This window comes from Miscanthus floridulus, chromosome 4, assembly GCF_019320115.1.
Source record: "Miscanthus floridulus cultivar M001 chromosome 4, ASM1932011v1, whole genome shotgun sequence".
Taxonomy (NCBI): domain Eukaryota; kingdom Viridiplantae; phylum Streptophyta; class Magnoliopsida; order Poales; family Poaceae; genus Miscanthus; species Miscanthus floridulus.
Window position 1 is genome coordinate 27,624,062 of NC_089583.1, and position 12,541 is coordinate 27,636,602.

A 12,541-nucleotide genomic window follows, 5' to 3' on the forward strand; every position below is an offset into this window, starting at 1 on the left:
CAAAACGCTTCACCGCAAAGTAACAACCGCCACACATGTGGAGCAATTTGTCTCTATGGATCAGGATTCAACTTGTGCATCTACAACCTGAGAGGGAGGACCAAATCAAGTGAAAATGGACAGCTAATGGAAAGTACTATGCTCGATCAACCTATCGAGCTCAATTTATTGGGACATACAATTGGCATCAAACCAAACTAATATGGCGAGCACATACCGAGAACAAATGCAAATTGTTTGCTTGATACTAAAACAGAACAAGATCCTTACCTCAGACAACCTAGCACTCAGAGGATGGCCACACCAGAACTCGTGTGCTCTCTGCAGCGGACCATTGGAAACCGGCTTACACCTTTGCCTAACCTGCCCATATGCTCAAGTGGTGTGGAACCAAATCTCAACTTGGGAGAATTTCAATATTCTTGAAGCTGCTCACCCGGTGCAATTTGATAATATTGGTAAATGGTGGGAGAAGGCGGCAAGATCTGTACCAAAGGATAAAAGACGACACTTCAATGGATTGATTATCTACACCATGTGGAATATTTGCAAGGAACGAAAATTTTCGATCAAAAGTTCTTAACAGCTCAGGAAGTAGCAACCCGCATTAAAGAAAATCTAGAGTATAGAAGGGTTTTTCGGGTGATCACCTTAGGTAGTGTAATTACAATCATGGTGTAAGGGCTGTCAGGTGGCAGAGCCAATCCTTAACTACATTGCGGGTTCACGGCCTAGGAGCCGTTGTATCTTTAAATTCTCTTTTCCTTTTTAATAGAAAGGCAGAGCTCCTGCCATTTATGTTAAAAAAAAGAGTAGCCAATAAAATTAGACGTTGATGTATATGGGAGGACTCAGGTCGCCGGATGTGAGTAATCAATGACTTACACTGCAGACACAAGTCCCATGATTAGATTTTTTACGCCTAGCAATTAATTTAAAACAGATTCACCTAGTTGTTGAAAGCGGTGAAATGTCTGTAGTATCCTTTTATATTCTTTTTCTTATTTTTTTTCTTTTATCTCTCCTTATCTACCTTCTCCATCTACGTATACGTCTATACGCACATCCGACCTGCATGTACATGGACTCGTTCCCTTCGGGCTCGCGGCCTTGCCTCGTTCGCGCGCATCTGTGCTCACTGCTCACCCATCCGTGTCGCTCCACGCCTGCGCGGCCAGCCAAGCGCCGCCGCTGCCGCCTGGGCGTAAGGACCGTGTTCCGAATACAAATGTGCAAGAAACAAGCACGATTGGACAAAAGGGTTCGAAGTTGTACCCAGGTGTGGACCAGCGGCTGCTGGTTTTCCGAATCTGTTATATATATATATATATATATATATATATACACACACACATACACGGTAAGGCTATTATACAGCTGGCCACAGAATAACTTATTCTATGGTCATCTTGATGTACGATAATGTTTGTACCAATTTACGATAATGACAATACACATTTACGATACATGGATTACTATAATTCAAGATGATACTTACCATAATGCTATAGTAAATCACTTAAGAGTGAGTTATCATAATCTCGTAAATTAGTATAGTAATTATCGTAACTCAAAGTGGCCACGGAATAAATTATTCTGCGGCCACACACACACACATATATATATATATATACCATGTAGCTGGCTACAAAATAACTTATTCTATAGCCACTTGAGTTACGATAATTATCATGTTAATTTACGAGTTTATAGTAACTCCTTATTAAGTAGTTTACTATAATGTTATGGTAAATATTCCCATGTGTTATAGTAACCCAACTATCGTAAATATGTATTGACATTATTATAAATTATTATATAAAATTATCATAAATGGAGGTGGCTACAGAATAACTTATTTTGTATACCCTCCCTATATATATATATATATATATATATATATATATATATATATATATATATATATATATATATATATATATATATATATATATATATATATATATATATATATATATATATCAGATTTACCTTCAATGGTTAAGTCTCTGAATGGTATTGAACAACCTTGTTCCATATTCTCAATAGGTTCTATGTAGGAGAGTATGTATTAAAATGCACAAAGAGAGTCATTAGAATCTAGTACTCCACCACCTAAAAATATATCAGCAATAAACCTTAAACATCCTGGTAACCTATTCTGTGTGCACGTAGGAAAATTATTTTTTTTTTCCACCTCACGATCCATCCCAAGGGTCTGGTTATCTTGATATGCCTGCCCTTGTAGCGTGCGTTGAAGCAAATGGACTCTAATTGGGCAACACTGACAGATGAGCTTCCTTGCACGAATCAACAACTTTGGTCTTCTCTAGAGGGGATGGATTGTAGATAAAACACTACCATGAACGCAATGACATTTGTAGTTTAGAGCCTATCCCCCTCGGACTCGGACTCGAACTCTACGTAACGTGTAAACTCGCCTCGGAGTCTCGAGCCACATCTGTGCACGCGCACCATTGGACAAAAGGCAGCCAAACCCATGTGTGGGCCCAGCTTGGGACGCGAAGCGCTTCATACTTCTTAGGTGGGGTGACCGTAGAATTGATCACGATTGTTATGTGAATTGATTTTTGTCATCCGGATTTGTTGCGGTTGTTATGGGGATTGAGCTGATCGCATGGAGCGCCTTTAGTCTCGCACCTGTGGACGGAATAGTTATAAATGTTTTAGTTGTATATATATATATACATGTGTGTGTGTGTGTATATATATATATATATATATATATATATATATATATATATATATATATATATGATTTACCTTCAATGATCAGTTTTGTTAAGTCTCTGAATGGTATTGAACAACCTTGTTCCGGATTCTCAATAGGTTCCAGGTAGGAGAGTATGTATTAAAATGCACCAAGAGAGTCATTAGAATCTAGTACTCCACCACCTAAAAATATATCAGCAATAAACCTTAAACCTCCTGGTAACCTATTCCGTGTGCACATAGAAAAATTGTTTTTTCCCCACCTCACGATCCATCAGAATGGTCTGGTTATCTTAATATGCCTGCCCTTGTAGCGTGCGTTGAAGCAGATGGACTCTAATTGGGCAACACTGACAGATGAGCTTCCTTGCACGAATCAACAACTTTGGTCTTCTCTAGATGGGACAGATTGCAGAGAAAACACTACCACGAACGCAGTGGCTTTTGTAGATCAGAACCTGTCCCCCTCCGACTCAAACTCTGCGTAACATGTAAACACGCCTCGGAGTCTCGAGCCACATCTGCGCACGTGCACCATTGGACAAAAGGCAGCCGAACCCATGTGTGGGCCTAGCTTGGGGCGCGTGCATGAAATTTTCGTTTGACGAAAGCGCTTCATACTTCTTAGGTGGGGTGATCGTAGAATTGATCATGATTGTTACAGGAATTGATTTTTGTCTTTCGGATTTGTTGCGGTTGTTATGGGGATTGAGCTGATCGCATGGAGCGAGTGTGCGTTGCCTTCCTGATTTGATCACATGGAGTGGCTTTGGTGTCGCACCTGTGGACGGAATAGTTACGAATGTTTTAGTTGTGTGTGTGTGTAAATATATATATATATATATATATATATATATATATATATATATATATATATATATATATATCAGATTTACCTTCAATGATCGGTTTTGTTAAGTCTCTGAATGGTATTGAACAACCTTGTTCCTGATTTTCAATAGGATTCATGTAGGAGATTATGTATGAAAATGCACGAAGAGAGTCATTAGAATCTAGTACTCCACCTAAAAATATATCTGCAATAAATCTTAAACCTCCTAGTAATCTATTCCGTGTGCACGTAGGAAAATTGTTTTTCCCCACCTCATGACCCATCGAAAGGGTCTGGTTATTAATGGGAACGGGGATCCTGATCTTTCGTCAGGTAGAGGTAACTATCGTTGTGGCGGAGAATGACACACTAATCCGGCTTTAGATCGAAAGATCAAACCCTGCAATTTTAGCACCACAGCTCCTCTAGTTATCAACCAAGTCACGGACCAGGTTTACCTCGCCAAGAAGGCTAATCCCTGCCTACGCAACGAAGAACACAAGCAAGAACAAGAAAGAACACAACCAAATTGCAGATGAATGATTAATCTTACGAAGTTGAGGTCTCACAAACCGATGAACAGTGAAACTGTTCTTGATAGAATAATCTAAGCAAAACCCAAACCCTAATGGAGGGGCGGCGGCTGTTTATAAAGACTCTAGGGTCATGCAAGACCCCTGGACGCACCCCTAATGGGCCCAAACACGATACATGGCCGAACGGACCAAAAGACGGTGTCGCAGCACCCTGGTAGATTCTGGATGCTGACTTGTTTCAACGATTCCTATTGATTCCGAAGAGCTTTTGACACGAGACCATATGGATTGGCTTCCTTATCAAATTACCTTTCCATCCATATGTGGATCATCGAAAATGGAGTCCAGATGTGTCCTGGGTGACCAGTTTAAGGCAGACTGGTCCTAGAGGCCGAGGCAGACCCGAAATCGTGTTGGGCCGGGCCTCCGGTTCCTGTTGGACGTCCTTGCTGGTCATCTTCACCTCCACCATGTCCTCTAAGTCCTTCATGACCCTTTCCATTATTCCTAAGCAAGATAACATCATTAGGTAGTAGTCTATTCTCAAAAGTATAAAAATGATCGCTTAAGAACGAGCTCATCACCTTTAAATTGAGTTGACGCATTCGAGCCCGGGTCATTGGACCTTGCATGACGGTTGGAGGATCAACAGGTACATCCGAAGGAGTGATGTCCTCATCGTCCTCCCCCTCTTGAAATGGAGTCATCCTCGACTCAAGCTCATCTTCTTCTCCCAAATAAGGTTTCAAATCTGCAATGTTAAATGTGGGACTAACCCTGAACTCGGGTGGCAACTCAAGTTTGTAGGCATTATCATTTATTTTCTCAATTATCTTATAAGGACCAGCTGCTCTTGGCATTAATATAGACTTACGCAGCTCAGGAAATCTATCTTTTCTCAAATGTAACCAAACCAAATCACCCGGTTCAAGTCTAATCTCTTTTCTACCTTTACCGCCAGCAATTCTATACTTTTCATTCATGCTTTCAATATTTGCTTTAGTTGTTTCGTGCAACTTACGAATAAAATCAGCACGCTCTCTAGCATCACTATATATTCTCTCAGTGGTAGGTAAAGGCAAAAGATCAATAGGAGCACGGGGGTTAAAACCATACACTACCTGAAAAGGACTTACCTTGGTGGTGGAATGTTCCTCTCTGTTATATGCAAACTCCACATGCGGCAAACACTCTTCCCACATCTTTAAATTACGCTTCAAAATTGCTCTCAACATGGTGGACAATGTTCAATTCACAACCTCAGTTTGCCCATCAGTTTGGGGATGACATGTTGTAGAAAACAACAGCTTGGTCAACAATTTATTCCACAATGTTCGCCAAAAATGACTCAAGAATTTTGCATCACGATCTGAAGCAATAGTAGAAGGCATACCATGCAAGCGAACGATTTCTTGAAAGAAAAGGTCAGCAATATGAACAGCATCGTCGCTCTTATGACAAGGAATAAAATATGCCATCTTAGAAAAACGATCAACCACCACAAAAATGCTATCCCTCCCCCTCTTAGTCCTTGGCAAACTCAACACAAAATCCATAGATGTATCAGCCCAAGGAGTAGAAGGAACAGGAAGAGGCATATACAAACCATGTGGGTTCAACCGCGACTTAGCTTTTTGACATGTAGCACACCAAGCCACGTACCGCTCTACATCTTGCCTCATCCTTGGCCAAAAGAAGTGTGTGGACAGCACCTCCTCTGTCTTCTTGGCACCAAAATATCCCATCAATCCGCCTCCATGTGCCTCCTGCAACAACAAAAGACGAACGGAATCAACTGGAATGCATAGGCGGTTAGCTCTAAACAAAAACCCATCATTGATCATAAACTTATTACATGTACGTCCCTCTCTATAATTAAGCAACACATCCTTAAAATTAGGATCAAGCGCATATTGTTCTTTAATTGATTGAAGACCAAAAATCCAACAATCAAGTTGGGACAGCAATGTATATCTTCTAGACAAAGCATCAACAATCACATTATCCTTTCCTTTCTTGTGTTTGATAATATAAGGAAAAGATTCAATAAATTCAACCCATTTAGCATGCCTACGATTCAGATTATTTTGAGAGCGAAGATACTTAAGCGATTCATGATCAGAATGAATAACAAATTCTTTAGGCCACAAATAATGACGCCACGTCTCTAAAGAACAAACAAGTGCATACAATTCCTTATCATACGTGGAATAATTAAGAACAGGGCCATGCTATTTTTCACTAAAGTAAGCAATGGGTTTACCATCTTGCATCAAAACACCTCCAATGCCAACTCCACTAGCATAACATTCTAGCTCAAAAGTCTTACCAAAGTTTGGAAGTTGCAGCAATGGTGCGTGTGTAAGCTTGTCCTTCAAAGTGTCAAAGGACTCCTCATGTGCCTTTCCCCAATGGAACACCACTCCTTTCTTCGTCAACTCATGCAACGGGGCAGCAATGGTGCTGAAATCTTTGATGAAGCGGCGGTAGAATCCTGCAAGACCAAGAAAACTCCTCACCTGTGTGACGGTTTGGGGAACCAGCCAGCTCTTTATGGCTTCAATTTTCATCTCGTCCACCTCAATTCCCTGTGGAGTTACAACATAGCCAAGAAAAGAAACTCGATCCGTGCAAAAGATGCACTTCTCAAGGTTACCAAATAAACGTGCATCACGTAAAGCATTAAAAACAGCACGTAAGTGGTCCATATGTTCATCAAAAAACTTTCTGTAAATCAATATATCATCAAAGTAAACTACCACAAAATGACCAATAAAAACTCTTAAAACCTCATTCATTAAGCGCATGAAAGTGCTAGGTGCATTTGTCAAACCAAAAGGCATAACTAACCACTCATACAACCCGAATTTGGTTTTAAACGCAGTTTTCCATTCATCTCCAAGTTTCATTCTAATCTGGTGGTAGCCACTTCGCAAGTCAATCTTAGTGAAAATTATACAACCACACAATTCATCAAGCATGTCGTCTAGCCTAGGAATAGGATGACGATACCAAATAGTAATATTATTGATGGCTCTACAATCAACACACATACGTCAAGTTCCATCTTTCTTAGGAACCAAAAGTATAGGAACGGCACAAGGACTAAGGCTTTCACATACATACCCGCGGTCCAAAAGGTCTTGGACTTGCCACTGAATTTCCTTAGTCTCCTCGGGATTGGTTCGATAGGCAGCACGGTTGGGCAAGGTTGCTCCCAGAATCAAATCAATTTGATGCTCTATTCCTCTCATAGGTGGTAGCCTCAGGGGTATCTCAGCTGAAAAAAATGTCCTCATACTCCTGCAAAAGGTTAGTGACAGCAAGTGGCACCGAGCTAACAATATCATCAAGCGAAAACATAGCTCGTTTGCATACCAAAGCATAGCAAATATCATCACCAGAAATTTCAGCAAAGTTACATTTTGTTGCAAGCATAACACCACCCTTCAATTGAATCCCCTCAGCCTTAGAAATAGATTTAGACTTATCCTTTTTAGGTGGGAAAATAGAATTAGCAACTTGCTGATTTTTAGATTGAACTTCATTCAAACTAGCAGGGCGTTCTCTATCAGCTTGTACAATTTGAGCAGGGGTCAAAGGTACCAAAGTAATTTTCTTTCCTTTATGAGCAAAAGTGTATTTATTACTTCTACCGTGGTGTGTAGCATCATTATCATGTTTCCAAAGACGAACCAATAAAAGTGAACAAGCTTGCATAGGTACCACATCACAATCAACAGAATCAGCATAAGAACCAATGGAAAATGAAACTCTGTAAGTTTGTGTTACCTTTGCTTTACCAGAATCATTTAACCACTGAATATGGTATGGACATGGGTGTGGGCATGTGGTCAAGCCAAGTTTCTTGACCAAATCAGAACTCACCAAATTGTTGCAGCTACCTCCATCAATAATGACACGTGCTCGACGGTTGCTGATGACGAAGAAAATCTAGAACAAGTTATGGCGTTGTAGCTTCTCAGGCTACTAGACTTGTGAGCTAAGCACCCGCTGTACAATGATGCTCCTATAGGCCACCATGGCCTCATCACCAAGGACTTCGCCGTCCTCCTCATCTGCATCTCGGTCTTCTTCATCCTCAATGTCAGAGGTGTTGATGTAACCATCTTCTGCAATAATATATGCCCGCTGACTTGGACAGTCCTAATGCACATGGCTAATGCCATGGCAACGGTGGCACTGAATGCCCAAAGTGCGTCCCGTCGATGCAATGGATGAGGCACTCTTGGTAGGCACCTGCAAAGAATTTTTACCTGAATTTGATGGTCGTGTGGGAGGTGCCTTAGGTGTAGCGGAAACTCCAGAGGCTGTTGGTCGCTTGCTCGCTGGTGGAGGCACCCAAAAAGTGGTTGGCTTGGTCAGCCCCGAAGATGGTGCCGAGCGTGGCGTGTATGTGGTGGTGCTGACCTTGCTCTTGCTCTGCTGTTCACGCCCCTGCAATTTTTTTTCTGCAAGCATAGCAAACTGAAATAACTGGTTGACAGTGTTAAATTCTTTATAATCAACAATGTCCTGAATCTCATGCCTCAAACCCAAATAAAAATGATAGATGGCATCTTCGTTCCCCTCCACAACACTATAGATCAATCCCTTTTGGAGCTCACCATAGTAATCCTGTACAAATTTATCTCCTTGTTCTAATCATATCAATTTCTTACGCAAATCTCTATGATAAGAAGGAGGAACAAAGCGATCACGCATAGCTACCTTAAGTTCTTCCCATGTACCAGGTAAAGCATCCTATGTAGCTAACCCATTCCACCAAATAATGGCAAAATCCTTAAACTCAATAGTAGCTTGTCGAACTCTATGATGCTCAGGCACAAGGTGGGCACTAAACTTTTGTTCTACCGTCATCTCCCAATCAAGATATCCCTCAGCATCATAATGACCCAAAAAAGATGGTATTATGAACTTAATCTTAGCATAAGGATCATCGGGTACACGGTGATTATTACCTTGATGGTGGTGGACACCACCCATACCTGTCGTGTTGCGGCGAAGTCGTCATCGTAATCTTGCTTGTCGAAAGGCTGCTCGATCTATGTTCCCAATGGCATCATGCACCGTGTCTTTCGGCAATAGACCATCGGTGTTGCTACCGGAGATGTCATTGTTGTTGACCGCTGCCAATGTTTCCAACTCAGTAACCTTGTCGGTTAGCGTGGAAATTTGTTTGTCTAATCTCTCCATGTTGTTGCCAATATTGAGTTCAATGAGTGCATCAGTGACGGCCTTCCTAACGGCCTTATTCATTCTTTTTTGGGCATCCTCTACAATAGCTTATAATTGCTCTTGGCTGACACACTCGTTGAAACTCGTAGAATTATTATCTCCAGTCTGTTCACCTCCTACCATTGTAAACACAAAAAACAGGAACTAACGGTGAAAGTTATCCCTAACAAATGACTACATGGTTGCAGTGGTGTCACTTTTCACAACAAGTGGAAGCGTCTTACCAAGCTCTTATAAAGGTCTTACCAACGCAAGCAGTGGGCGGTACAACCGGCAGCTGGTTCTTGATACCTGTGAGGTAATGGTACCGAGATTGCAAAGCCCTTTTTCTGTACTGATCTGAAGAATTTGTGGAGCTTGGAAGGCAAACAAAGAGTAATATGTATATCTAGCACACAAGTCAGTAACAGAAAGTAATGCTGAATTATAGTCCAAAGTACTTGTTCTCGTTGCTGGTCTAAAATGTTCCAACTACCAGGCGTGTGACAAAAGTATGGTGGATAGAAAGGTGACAGGTGTGTGAAAAACAAGTATGGTGGATGCAAACAGCAACACAAACAAGGAACCAGACAGCACACAGTAACACAGCTGGCTTTGGTCTTCTCTATATGCTCCTCTAGATATTGTTCCTCTTTTGCCCCTTTCTTTTTTTTTCTATTTTTGGGCTATCGTTGTTTTTTGGGAAATTTTGACTTTTTTATTTTCTTTTTTTGATATGTTTCCTTTACTTAGGAGCACAAAAGAAGTAACCACAGAAAATATGAGCTCAAACAAGTGTAAGACGTGGCCTGTGGAATTTTTAGAAAACTTGCTCAAAATCGACAAAAACCTTGTGACCACGAAAAGAGGATCTTGTGACCACTTTTTGACCAATTTAAAATTTTTGAACCCCAACAACGTGGGGGATGGATGGATCCGAAATTTTTTTTGATCGATTTTGATATATGGAACGTCGAAATCAGAGTTCGTATGCGAAAACTAGACCAGTTTTAAGAATTGGCTTCGAATTAGAGGACAAAACGGGAACAATGTGCGCAAAACTGGTCACAACAGCAAAGATTTGATGGAAACAATGGGGGAAAACACACGAACTGGACTCTAACACGACTTAACCAGCAACAAGACCTTGACTAGGATACAAACTCAACACGACGGACTCTGAAACTGAAATATGCAAAGGCTGTGGCGCGGAAGTTCTAGGACAGGAAATACGAGTATGGCACTGGACTATGGGACGAATGCGAAACACTCAAATTAGGGAATAAATGTGAATCTAATGGTATACCTTAGCTCTGATTACCACTTAATGGGAACGGGGATCCCGATCTTCCGTCAGGTAGAGGTAACTATCGTTGTGGCGGAGAATAACACACCGATCCAGCTTCAGATCGAAAGATCGAACCCTGCAATCTTAGCACCACAGCTTCTCTGGTTATCAACCAAGTCACGGACCAGGTTGACCTCGCCAAGAAGGCTAATCCCTGCCTGCACAACGAAGAACACAAGCAAGAACAAGAAAGAACACAACCAAATTGTAGATGAATGATTAATCTTACGAAGTTGGGGTCTCACAAATCGATGAACGGCGAAACTATTGTTGACAAAATAATCTAAGCAAAATCCAAACCCTAATGGAGGGGTGGCGGCTGTTTATAAAGACTCTAGGGTCGTGCAAGACCCCTGGACGCGCCCCTAATGGGCCCAAACACGATACATGGTCCAACGGACCAAAAGACGGTGTCGCAGCACCCTAACAGATTCTGGACGCTGACTTGTTTCGATGATTCAGGTTGATTCCAAAGAGCTTTTGATGTGAGACCACATGGATTAGCTTCCTTATTAAATTATCTTTCCATCCATATGTGGAACGTCGAAAACAGAGTCCGAATGCGTCCTGGGTGACCAGTTTAAGGCAGACTGGTGCTGGAGGCCAAGGCAGACTCGAAATCGTGTTGGACCGGGCCTCCGGTTCCTATTGGACGTCCTTGCTGGTCATCTTCGCCTCCACCACGTCCTCTAAGTCCTTCATGACCCTCTCCAATGTTCCTAAGCAAGATAACATCATTAGGTATTAGTCTATTCTCAAAAGTATAAAAATGATCGCTTAAGAACGAGCTCACCTCTAAATTGAGTTGACACATTTGAGCCCGGGTCTTTGGACCTTGCATGACAGTTGGAGGATCAGCGGGTACAACCGAAGGAGTGATGTCCGCATCAGTTATCTTGATATGCCTGCCCTTGTAGCGTGCGTTGAAGCAGATCGACTCTAATTGGGCAACACTAACAGATGAGCTTCCTTGCACGAATCAACAACTTTGGTCTTCTCTAGATGGGACGGATTGTAGATAAAACACTACCACGAATGCAGTGGCTTTTGTAGATCAGAACCTGTCCCCCTCTGACTCGAACTCTACGTAACGTGTAAACTCGCCTCGGAGTCTCGAGCCACATCTGTGCACGCGCACCATTGGAAAAAGGCAGATGAACCCATGTGTGGGCCCAGCTTGGGACACGTGCATGAAATTTCGTTTGACGAAAGCACTTCATACTTCATAGGTGGGGTGACCGTAGAATTGATCATGATTGTTACGGGAATTGATTTTTGTCTTCCGGATTTGTTGCGGCTGTTATGGGGATTGAGCTGATTACATGGAGCGAGTGCACGTTGCTTTCCTGATCTGATCGCATGGAGCATTTTTAGTGTCGCACCGGTGGACGGAATAGTTTTCAATGTTTTAGTTGTATATATATATATATATATATATATATATATATATATATATATATATATATATATATATATATATATATATATAATATTTATATATATCAGATTTACCTTCAATGATCGGTTTTGTTAAGTCTCTGAACGATATTGAACAACCTTGTTCATGATTCTCAATAGGTTCTAGGTAGGAGAGTATGTATTAAAATGCACGAAGAGTGTCATTAGAATCTAGTACTCCACCACCTAAAAATATATCAGCAATAAACCTTAAACCTCCTGGTAACCTATTCCGTGTGCATGTAGCAAAATTATTTTTTCCCCACCTCACAATCCATCAGAAGGTTCTGGTTATCTTGATATGCCTGCCCTTGTAACGTGCGTTGAAGCAGATGGACTCTAATTGGGCAACACTGACAGATGAGCTTCCTTGCACGAATCAACAACTTTGGTTTT

At 41.4% G+C, this 12,541-nt stretch overlaps 1 long non-coding RNA gene across 1 annotated transcript; it reads right to left on the reverse strand.

The window, feature by feature from the left end:
- Nucleotides 1–4,563: 4,563 nt before the first annotated feature.
- LOC136549564 (uncharacterized) lies at nt 4,564–11,784 on the reverse strand. Its single transcript, XR_010781953.1, has 2 exons — nt 6,431–11,784; nt 4,564–5,867 (listed from the first exon to the last, which is right to left on the reverse strand). It is a non-coding gene; the product is annotated as an uncharacterized lncRNA (long non-coding RNA).
- Nucleotides 11,785–12,541: the final 757 nt, after the last annotated feature.